Source organism: Pyricularia pennisetigena, chromosome 3 (assembly GCF_004337985.1).
Source record: "Pyricularia pennisetigena strain Br36 chromosome 3, whole genome shotgun sequence".
In the NCBI taxonomy this organism is placed as follows: domain Eukaryota; kingdom Fungi; phylum Ascomycota; class Sordariomycetes; order Magnaporthales; family Pyriculariaceae; genus Pyricularia; species Pyricularia pennisetigena.
The window spans coordinates 5,565,259-5,578,463 of record NC_043742.1 but is presented as its reverse complement, the minus strand read 5'-3'; positions in this window follow the sequence as shown (position 1 = coordinate 5,578,463).

Sequence of the window (13,205 nt, the reverse complement as noted above, 5' to 3'; positions counted from 1 at the left end):
TACAAATTTTAAACGTGGTATATTTGGAACTAAATACCTTTTTAAAAACCATAGACCCCCTAACGTTAAAAAATCAACGCGTTATATTAATATTGGCGATTTTAACCCACGGATATTCCCCCCAAAAAAACAATTATTTGCTACGCGCATTCGCATTATATTTTATAAATAATGGAATTCCATAACGTATTGTAAATATATTATCCGGGTTTGGAATATATTTATTTTATAAAATTATTAAACGGTAAATCCAACAATTTATCGCCGTTGCCCGAATACGTTATTAATAATATCCATATTTATATTTAACTTTTACCGCGAACAGCAATAATAATTTTTTATATAAATATATATATATATATATATATATATATATATATAAATAAGTTTAAAAAGGATCGCTCGTAATTTAATATTATCTTTCGTATATAATAATTTCAATTTTCTGGATAAGGTACAGGATTTTGGATATGGAAGACGTAACCGAATGCAAAATTTGATATTGTGTTTCCTTATATTAACGCCAGGATTTAAACGATATACGTAATCCCAGTGGTACGCCACCGTATCTTTCCGCCAAAAATGGTTGCAAACGCCCGCCTTTTTACAATATCCGGATACCTATTACGAAAGCGACAAATATTATATAATACACCAAATTTATAGCTTTTTATTCCCTAACCGCCCACATACGTTTGGAGCAATCCCATAATACCCTACCTTCGCACAAATTATATTAATTTTTTACCTTATTTAAACCCCCGTTATTACCGAAAACGAAAAAAAATACGCAGGAATTATCCAAATCCACGAAATCCTTTTTAAACGTTTTTTAAACCTGTTACCCGACCATTTCGATTATTTTTCCGTCCTGCTCCTCGTTTATAGGGATTAAAAAATAACGTTATATATCCGTATTTTTTAAAAAACTTATATTAAATTACTTTAACCTTTTAATAAAAAATAATAAATGTTACCCGTACCAGCGTTCTTTTATATCGAATTTGATTTTATTAACCAATTATGGTAATATTATACCCCCATTATATTTATAAATATAATAAAGTTGGGGAAATATAACCAGTTTTAAAAAAATAAAAAGGAGTTTTACCACGCTTTACGGTTTTTATAAAATGTATTCCGGCCCCGTATTTTGTGCATTATAATTGCTGTTTTAATCCAAAACGGATTATTCGACAGGGATTAAATTTTTAAAAACGCCCTGGAAAAGGTTTTTACCGATATACCATATAATATATATATATCCGTGGTAAACCGTATTTACGATAATATATTCGCTGGTTATATTAACGGTTTAATAGGTATTGGATTATGGGATATAACACCCAAAATTATCATCGCTTTCCGTACGCAACGCCGCTATTTGCAAATAATTAATTTTTTATAAATAATAATAAACGCGTTCCATTAAGGAGGTTACGGCGTATGAGAAACTATAATACCGTAATTGGTCCTATTTTTTCACGGTTGCAAAACAAAAAATTATAGCTTTAAAATATTATATTTAACCTGGTTATTACGACCAAAAATTATAAATTAACCGCTACGCACCGGGATTTTAAAATCAGCGTTCGTAAAATATATTACGGCCGGGAGTGGATTTAAACCGGTAACCCTAATAATTAAACATATTAATAGGGGTTTTGTGAACATGACTAGCGCAGGGCTCATTATATTAGCTACCCTGCATTATCTTATAACGGCTAGCACGGGCTAATTTTATTAGTCACCCTGCATCGAATAAATAAATAAATAACAAATAAAACGTATACGCGTTCATACACACAAAGCTTTATATCTTACGTCTTTGTTCATAGTTTTAACAACAAAACAAATACGTCATATTTAATCTAGCTTAGTGGTATAATGCACGTACCATAATCTATATCATATATACGTTATTGAAATGCGTGGGTTCGAATCCCGTTGTGGTCGCAGATTTTCTGTGCATGCATAAGCACAATAGGCCGTTAGGCTTAATGGGCCGTTAGGCTCAATAGGTCGGCAGGTCAGTCACATGAATAAGGCCAAATCATGTGACGTGACCCCGCATTCCGGACATCCGGATCGAAGATCTGCACCTACGGATTCGAACACGTAATTCATAACATAGCCTTAGATTCATCACCTTCATAACCTTCATCGATTCAACGATTCAACGAATCGATTGTGCAACAACAATATATTATCTCTATTACCCGCTAGCAGACGGTTATCTGCCATTTCAACGTTCCATCAGCCTTATACGTGATCCACTTTTCCCGCGTTCAAGATTAAGCTTATTCTATCTCGTAACCTCCTCACAGGTTTCGCTATAAATATTAAAAATAACCGCAATTCCACGCACGATTTGGGAAAAACATTTTTAAATTGTGCAACGATAGGGTTAATCGCAATTACGGTGCGTAAAATATTGGAAAATATCGCCCGTATACGCATTAACAGCAAACACCATATAATATTAACTAATTAAAATATAATCTATTATACGTATTTGTTATTCCAAAATGGTTGGGGAAGCGAAAAGGCCGAAATATTACCCAATTTCGATTTCGACGGCCCTAATTTATTATATTTGGGTTTAAAAAAGTTAATGGGCGATAAATTGGAAGTATTTAATTAAAAAATCGTACGCCCCAATAACGTGTTATTTTAGGCGGATATTAAAAAAATAGGGGTAAATCCAAGGGAAGGATATAACCGGATAAACGGTTTAAATATTAGTGGTATAATTAATACCGAAAAAGATTTGTTGGACGGGGTATACGAAAAATCCGACGAAAAAAGCGTATAAAATTTAAAATAATAAAAGGTAAATTACGTAAACCAAAGCGGGTAAAGGCGAAAATTGTTTTATTATAAAAAGGAATTAAATGGACGAATAACGGTAGCTTTACCCGCGAATAACGGAAGTAAAACAGCGTCCGTAAAACCAATAAATACAAACAAATAAATATTAATCGTAAATTTGGTTTAAAATAAAATGCGAAATATAACCTCTTCCAAAATCTTCCGTATAAATAACCCGTTTTTTATCCATTTTTTTTACCCAAATAAACTATATCCTCCATCCACCGCCAATTATAAATCCAGCAAAAAGGATCCTGGTAATAACCGTTATTATAATACCCTATTAATTACGAATAATAAATCCATTAAACCGGATCCCAATAATAATAATTATTATAATATTATATATATAAAACCCCTAATTTTATAGCATTAAACCCCAGAAAAAAGTAAAACAAAAACTTTAAACCGATTAAAAAAGACGAAAACATTTGGCAGCGTTAAATATTTTTTTAAAAATAGGTTTATTAACGCTACGCCTTTTTTTCCGAATTAAGGTTGCGGTAAGCGATTTAAGGACCGAACTATCCTCCTTTTTATTTTTTTTTAAAATAGGTATATAAGGTTTTTTTAACGAATCGAATATAAATTTATCGTAATGAAGGCCAAAATCGATAAATAAAAAAGATGGAATAACGACCGCCAAAAAATCGGCGTTATTGTTATTAAAAACACCTTTTTTAAACGGTTTATTAATTTCCCGGCGTTTAATAACCCAGGAGCCAAAATCCTTTATTAGGGCCCTAATAACCCGCGCGGTCGCGGTTTCGTCGTAAAATTTATCGCTATTTTTAATCCATTTTATTGATTTAACCATAAACCCCTAATTTATGGTGGTAAAATCGAAATAAAGCAAATATGTACAATTAATATAATTAGCAAACGTATTATGGCCAATATTTTGCTCCTGGTATTAGTAATTAATATAAACTGGACCCAACGTTAAAATAAAAATTGACGTTTTTTCCACCAAATCCTGTTCGTTAAACTATTTAGGGATATTTAACATAAGCATTAAAACCAGGCGAAAATAAAATTCGTTTATGCGGCGCGTCCTGTTAAAATAAAAAATATTGAAATGTTAGGGGGGGTTTATTATCCAAGCGAAACAATTAAAAGGCTAGGAAAATATAATTGCTATTATTTTATACGCCAGGAATTGTTTGATAATTGGAAATTGGATAGTTTTGGGGAAACGTATACGCGTAATGTATTTAAATAACATTTATTATATATTAGCAACGGCCGGAATAGTAAAAAAAGGGGTATTAACCTTCCGGAATATGCGATTTTTTACCCAATCGAAAAAAGTATTTCGTATTTCGAAAATACGCAAAATAATAAATTTGTTTTAACCTAACCGAATTAAACGACCACAGATTTGCAATTGTGTATTAACGTTTTACATTAAAAGGATAATAATACCAATGCAACAATTGGGGTATAAATTAAAACCAGCGCTGGAAATATTAATATTTAGGATATAAACGTTAAAATTAGAGCTGGAATCGGTGAAATCGGAAATGGTTTTATCGCGTTCGGCTTAGGATAGGCTGAATCGGATAATAACTATACCGAAGCTGGTTTTTTCCAAAATAAAAACAATAAAATTAAAAAAATTAATAAATATATTAAAAATTGTAACAATTGTTACAAAAATGGAAAAATTATAGTTATTATAATATTTATTACAATTTAAAAATATAAAAATTATAATAATTGCTATAATAACTGTGGGGAAAAAAAGGGATTATAATCATTGTTACTATATGGCCAATTTACGTTTAAATCCAAGGATTGGGGGTTATAACCAGGACGCGTTAACCCTTTTTTTTCCTCCATACAAATTTCGACCACGCGGGTAATAAATAGCGATTAATTTAATATAAAATGGACTATTTTAACCCTGCCCGACGGAGGTAACGTTTTAAAATTAATGCAAGTTTTCGAATAAACCCAATTAAGGGGACCGTCGCCGTTATATTAAATTAAAACGTCCACAATTACCGATCCAAAACGGGTTTCTCCTTTTTATAAATTTTTTTTAAAACTTTGTCGGACGTTGCGGTATTTAGCTTTAAAATCCACTTTTTTTAACGCTAGCATTTTACCCAATTCCGCCGAGTTAATATCCCGGGTATCGTTTTCGGCGTGGATTATTAATTAAAAAAAGTAATTAATTACCAAAAATTGCAGCAGGCGGATAAAACCTATATTAAAAAAAACCGAGGTTTGGCGGTTATTAGTTATAATATCCGTATTAATGGGAATTCCTAATAAAGCGGGACCAATATCGTCGGTATTTTCGCCCACGAATGCGGTAATAATGTTTTTAAAAATTGTTTCGGTATTTATTATAACGTTTTCGAAACGGTGGCCAAATTGGAATTTCTTAATAATAATGCTATAAAACGGAATACGTTTACGGGGATAAATAATTATACCGTTGGGTAAAATAAACCCGGTACTTATACCCCTGCGTACCGTAAATACGCCCGTATATTTAAAAATTATTAACGATTTTTCGTCTGGTATAGTAATAGGAATTATAAAATTTAAAATTCGAGGGTAAAGCAGTTATTATTTCCAACCTATCGATTCGAATTTTTGTAAAAAAGTTTTAATATTTTTATCGATATTAAAAACGACGAAATAGCCATTATTTTCCCAAATATAATCGACCGTAAATATACTTTTTCAAAATAGGTTTTTAAATCGGGCGAAAAGGATCGCAATTTTGTCCCAAACCAGGGTATTAAAGTTAATAATATTTTTAATTTTATTAAAAATCGGTGTGGTAATAGTTATGCCCCGATTAATATAAAGGATAAAGCGAAATACGCGGTATATTATCGATTCGCGGTAACGGAGGTATTAAATTTCGTTTCCAATTATACGTTAAAAAAAGGTACCGGATGGTAAATATATAACCAAACGCCGGATATTTTTGGTGTTTTCGCCCGTGGAAAAATCGGCCTTCCAACCGTTTTTACGTTAACGGTTTTTAATAGAATTATTTAATTTAAACAAATATATTAATATAACAAAATTATAATAATTGTTACAAAAAATATTTATTAAGTATTATTTTTAATATCGGAATTATCGTCGAAATTATCGACGTCGGGGGGGCGCTGCTAAAGATTGGAATCGATAATTTTATCTATATATTATAAATTAAATACCTTTTCCGCGTTATGGATTTTGTCCAATTGTTTGATTTTTCGGATTAGGAATATCGAATAAAATATAATAATAACCGTACCCGCAAATTTGGGATTAGATTTGCGGGCGGCGAATTTGGTTTAAATACTGTAAAATTACGCCTGGGTAAAAATAGCAGCCGCTCGCGGGGCATCGGTAGCGTATATTTCGGTTAAATTATAATAACATTTAACGTCGAAGGTTGGGAAATTGGTTATTATTTTTTAAATGTTTGCGAAATAAAATTGGCCGGGACGAAAATTAAAATGGGAAAATATCCGTCGGTATTTTGGATAAATCGGTCGTATTAATAATAAATATACCATGAATAAATCGCCGTAAAATAAATGATTGTTTTTCCAATATTTATTTCGTTGGTTAATAACCAATTTTTGAAAGTTAATTGCTCCAATTTTAATAGGGTGTGGGTATTTAAACCGAAAAAAAAATTAATTTAACAAAAACAAAAATTGTAATAATAATTACAAAAATAGGGGTGGGATTGTAATAGTAATTACAAAAATAGGGGCAGGATTGTAATAGTAATTACAAAAATAAAAGCAAAATTGTAACGATAATTACAATTATTAAAAATAATGCATATATAATTTACCAACCAGTTAATAGGGTAATCAATAGCAATTAAAAAAAGCATTAAATATATCCTAGTTAAACCAAAAATATTTGCCTTTAATTTTTTTGTATTTAAAACCGATTTTATTATCGGTATTTAAACCGTCGACAGGTAAGGTGTTTTAAAAAAGGCGCAATTTTTTTATAGCAGTTTAAATCGCGTTCGAATTAAAAAAATAACCAATCCAGGGATAATTTTTAATTAAAATAGAAAATTGCGCATAATATACCAAGGAAACCGCTAGGACTTTTTTCGCGGGCGTCCTCGAAAATTTCCTTTTTTGCGCGGTCCATATTAGCAAATCGATCGGCGATGGTGGATTGGGTTTGCATAAAATTAAAGAAATCGTTTTATTGGTTATTGTTAAAAAATTTGGGATAAAATTCGGTAATTTTTATTTTAGGTTTGGTAAAAATAGGACGATAAAACCGCCCTTTATCGTACAAACTGTTAAAAATATTTTTAAATGTTAACAAATCCAATAGGTGCATTTGAATTTAATTTGTGCGTTTTTTTTTCTTTTTCAACCGTCCGACCTTAATGGGTTTAAAACGGGATTAAATATTAATAACGAATATTATTATCGTTTGATTGTAACAGGCGCGGTTAAAACTAAACAAATTGGCGACGTCGATGGTTTGGTCGGTTCGCGAACGGGTAACCAAACGATGTTAAAATTACATTAAATGCAAATTATTTAAAACGATAACGTTATCGGCGATAATTATATAATCGGCGATAATAAATAAAGTGGAAAATTATTCGATATTAAATTTAAAAGGGTTGCGGCAATTTCCACCAAAATCGTTAAAACTTTTTTTATTTCCAATAACGATTTTTCTTTACCGGCGAAAAATAAAATAAAAAAAATAATAATAAATTTTAAACTAATCGTCGATATGGTAACCGCTACATATATATGGTCCAGGGTTAACGGTTTTAAATTTTAAATTACCGTTTTTAAAGTTAAATCCGGTGGTTATTATCCGCAGGTAAATTAATATCGTGGCGAAAATTGTGGGAATTATAACCGGTTTAAATTTGTTTGCGAATATTTTTAACCCGGGGAGGTTAATGTCGTTTTAACGGATAAAAGGGGGGATAAGGGGTAAGCGACGCCGATTTGCCATATTATCGAAAATAGGTTTAATACCCCTGTCGTTAAATATATCCGGTACGGAAATTAAGGTTTTTTACCAAACGGGCATTTTATTGTTTTTAATTTGTTTACCGGGATTATTTATTTTAAAATAAATTAAAAAGCCAAATACGTCGGCGATTAAAAATAAATCAACCAATGATTAAAATTGTGCCCGTTATCCCAAAATATATAAAAGGGTAAAAACCAAATTGTAATAATTATTATATTATAGCAGTAATTGTTTGGTATTACCGCAAAAAATTGTAATAATTGTTATAATATAAAAAATAATAGGATATATTAATGCAAAAATTGTAATAATTATCGCAATCCAATAAAAAGAAATATTAACCTGTTATATTAATATATTATATTAAAGCATTTGTCGTTTCGTAACCAAATACGACCATTACCTTATTTATATTCGACGAATTATTATTAAAATGGTATATTAAAATTTGGTTATTAACGCGTGTTTTTGCTGCGGCGACGCCAATAGCGGATTAAAAACGTTTAGGGGTTTGGGCGATTGGGGTTTCGTTCGTATTGCGGAAAATATTATTTCCGCGACCGAACCAGGCGGGCGGGTTAATATTATTATTAAATTTAAAACAATTAATATAATTTAAATGGGGTATAATACGAACTATTTTGGTAATATTTATATTTTTTACCCTACGCCAAATTGTAATAATTATCGCCGATACGGATTGGTTTTTACCCAATTGAAAATATTTTTATAACGGGACGGGCAAACGATCCAGGAAATCCATATTTTTATATAATGGGAAATAATATTCGGGTTATACGAAATTTATTAATCCATTATTTAGCGTTAAATTAAATTTGGGTTACGTCCGCGATACCGAAATAAGGTTAGCTTTAGCTAACCGAACGGTGGTGGTTTTGTATATACGGGGTACGGGCGGCCTATTTAATGGCGCGGGTACCGGGTTAATAATAATTTCCGGTTATAATGCAAGGGGCCGGTTTTTGGGGTTTTTTAATAACGGGGATAATACGTTAATAAATGGTTTAAAAAATGCTAAAGGAATTTGCAATTGGCGGTTATCTAAATCCGGGGCAGGTTCGTTATAATTATCGTCCATATTAATATTATTATCGCCTTTATTGGCGGACGCGGGGGTAAATTGGTTATCGTTTTCGCCTATATAAATATCGTCGTTATTATAATCGACGGGGGCGGGGGTAAATTCGTTATTGCCGGCGTCTATATCGGTATTATTTCCATCTTTATCGACGGGGGCGGGGGTAAATTTATTATCGCCGGAATTTATATTAATATTATTTTAATTATTATTATTATTATTATTAAAAATGGGGGGAAAATTTAGGGGGATTCCGGTTGCATCCAAATAACCCTGTAATGTAAAACGGTCCAACCGAGCAAAATTTAATTTTAAAATAATTGCAGTATCCGCGTCGTAATTTTCCAAATTTTTAAAATATTGGTTTATTTTTTTTGTCCGCGTTTTTTTTTATGGTGTGGTTATTAGGTAAACAGGTAATTTAGCATTATTGGATATATATTTCAACGTAAATTTAGTGGTGATTTGGGCGGAAATTTTACCTTTTTGGCGTTTTTTAGGAACTATAATAATAAAGGAACGTAATTGTAACAATTATCACGGTTTTTGGCGAATTAAAGCAATTATTGTAATTATTATTATAATAAAATTAATTAATCCGCCCCGGACCTAACCGGGTAAAAGGTACCCTTACGATACAGGGGCGCTAATTATAATTTACCTTCGTTACGACTGGGTTAATACCTGTTTAAGTAGGTAAAATATAAATAGTTTTATCCAATTAAAAATGTTTTAATCAAGTTTTTTAACGAATGTGTTTGCAATATTTGCTAAAACAATTTTGCGATTATAATAATTGTTACGTTTATTAGTTAAAAATTAAACGTTGGTTTAATCGTTACAATCTTTTATTAATTATTATAAAAAGAATTTGGCGGCCGGGAAAAAGGTTTTTATTGTAAAAAAAAAAACAAGCTAATAAAAATAAAAAAGGAGGTATTTATAATTAGGTTTACGTATGGGGCTTTTTGCTAATAAAATAAAATCAAAATGGAAACGCCAAAATTTCCGGAATTTAGCCGTAATAGTTATTACAATTCGCAATATCGAACCCTTTTATTTTTAATCGGGGCGCCGTTACGCCGTACCAGCTTATATATAATCCAGGTTTTTAATTTACGTAATAATTATTATTATTTAATATTTGGTCGTTTTATTTAGGCCGTTAATTAAAGATTTTGGTATTTAACAATTATATACCTTACGCTATTTAATCCTCCCCCCCTAATTAATCCAATTCGGCGTCGCTTTTTTTATCGCTTAACCCTTTTATAATTTAGGGTACGTTATTCAATTTAATTAGGATTTGACCTTAATCGCCTTTTAACTTTTGGGTTATAAATTTATAGGCGTTTTTATATTAAATATTTTTGCAACCGTTAACGCTAACCAACATTTTAATCTATAATTATAATACCGTTTAATTCGTTCGTCGGCGTTTATTAGTTTATTTTCCCGAATAATTAATAATTATATTTATCGTTTTTTAAAGTGTTACCGTGTTTTAATTCCGCCGCCTTTTTTTTGTTATTTATGCAAACAGGAGGCGTAATTTCGTATCCTACTTTCGTATATTACTGGGAATTAAATAACGAAATAATCGCTATATTGTTTAAATTATTTAATTAATTGTAAATTTGGAATATTTTCCAGCAAATCGTTTTTCGTCCATTCCCGGTTATAAAAATGGACGAATTTTTTAACGATATTAAAAATTATTGGTTTAGGTAATACTAACTGGGATGGTAAATCGTATAACCGCCGCGGATTTGGGTAAAAAATGGTTATTGCAAAATGGGTACCCTATTTATCCAATTGTTTAAATATATAACCTTTTTTGGAATTTTTCCTGGGTATTTTAATTGGCTGCTTTTTGGGGGGGAATGCGGGTAAAACTCCAATTTGGTGGACGCAGGCGTTGCAACAATTTTCAAATTAATTTATTATAAAAAATAAGTTCGTTTCCTGTATAAAATTTAATATAATTCGTCGAAAATATTTAACGTTGGTAAAAATTTATATATTTGGCGCTTTTTTTTTTAATTTTTTCCTATTTATTATTTTTTATTGCGTTTAATGGGGCGGAACGCGTGGTTTAAATATACCCAAAAAACCGGTTTATAATAATTCCGACGTTTTTGCCCGGTTATTATCGTTTAAATTAAATTTAACGATATATGGAAGGTTAATGGGGAATAACCGCGTTTATAAATACGTTAAAAAATTTAAATGGGTAATTTGTAAATTTTTAGCGTTTTTTCGTAATATTATAGGTTATTTGGTTAATTTGGTTAATAATTTTGGCTTAATTAGTTTGTATTTAGCGATGGACCCCTGCGTATCGAAATATTAATAGGGCGCAAAAAAATATACGGTTTTTTTACGGTTAGGCCCGCGTGCGGTTCGTCCGAATTTTTACCATAGGTTTACGGGGTCGTTTAATATTAACGCGCCGTATTATATTATACGTTTTATATTAGGTATATTTATATTTATACCCAAAAATAAAATGGAAAATATAATACAAATTTTAAAATCCGGTTTAAAAAATTTTACGTAAATTTTAATTTTATCGATTTTAGGTGTAAATGCATTATACCGGATAATTATATCGGTTGCGTTTCGTTTAATAAATTTCCTAAATACGAGGTTTTTTATTAGGAATTGGCGTATTTGGATAATGCGGTTCCTGGCGTTTATATATATAATAGTTTTAAAAATACGGGTGGCGGATAATAATATAATATTCCCTATTAGAAATAGGAGGCGCCGGTAATTATTAATAAAAGTTTTACGTTCCAAATATTGTATTATAATTGTAATTTCGGGTCGGTTAAAAGGCGTTTTAACGAAACGTATTATTTTTTTATAATATAATTGGTCGAAAATATAAATTTTAATTTTTATTATAAAAATTGCGGTATACCCGAATATAAATACGTTTACTAATATAATTGCCCGGACCAAACGCAATATAAAAAACGATTTTTTAAAATCTTTCCATTGTAAAATTATATAAAATTTTTTAATAATAAATAAAGCGATACGTTAATGGAATATAGGGTTTCGAAAAAGTTTAAAAAATCGGTAATTGGTGGCTTATTCCGGATTTAAAAAAATGTGCGTATATTTATAAACGGTTTACGGGTTTTAAAAAAGGTTATATTAAATAAAATTAATTTTGGTAATAAAAACCGCATATTTTTATTTACGTTTAAAACAAATTAATCGATTAATTTGGGGTTTGCGGCGGGATAACGTTATATATTGCGTAATTGTTTTTGCTTTAATTTGTTTAATAGAATTATTTCGATAATAATAATATTATTGCGAATTACCGAAATAATTTGCAATATTATATTTTTCCCGTACCCGGTTTTTACCAGTAAAATAACATTTTTTATATTATATAAAACCCGGTATATATATTACATTTAATTATAATATAGGATTCGTGTAAAAATATTAAAAGGTTTGTAAAAAGTTAAAAACTATATAATAGCTCAAAAAACGAATTTATATTATAGGTTTAAATTACCAAAAATTTTGGTTTTGGCGTATAATTCCGGGAGGATGTGTACGTCGGAAAAGATATTTACCGCCGCGGGTACGGGGTTGGGACCGCGAAAAATTGCGTCGATTTGGTGGGAAAACGAGGTATATATAGACCTATTTCCGGATATTATATATATATAATTTAATACAAATATATAAAAATTTGCGGAAATAATAGTTTTTTTAATAGGTGGATATATAACGTATTATTTAATATATATTTTATACGGATTGTAAAATTAATGGTTTTGCGTTATTTATATTAAAATTTATATGTAAAAATTCCTTTCGCTTTTACAATTTTCCCTATATAAATTTTAACGGATTATAATCGTTATTAATAAAATGCGAAATGGGTATCGATAATGTTTATAGGTGGATATATAATATATTAAATAAAATTTACTTTATACGGATTGTAAAATAAATAATTTTGCGATATTTGGATTAAAATTTATATGTAAAAATTCCTTTCGTTTTTGCGATTTTTTATATATAAATATAACGGATTATAATCGTTATTATCAAAATGCGAAATGGGTATCGATAATATTTTTGGATTAATAATAAAAATACCGTTATAAACGGATAAAAGGCGGGTTATATCCAATTTTTAATTGGCGTACCGGGTGCAAAAAATTTTAAATTAATAAAAAAGGTTTACCAATTCCTATTTTTAACGATATTTTTT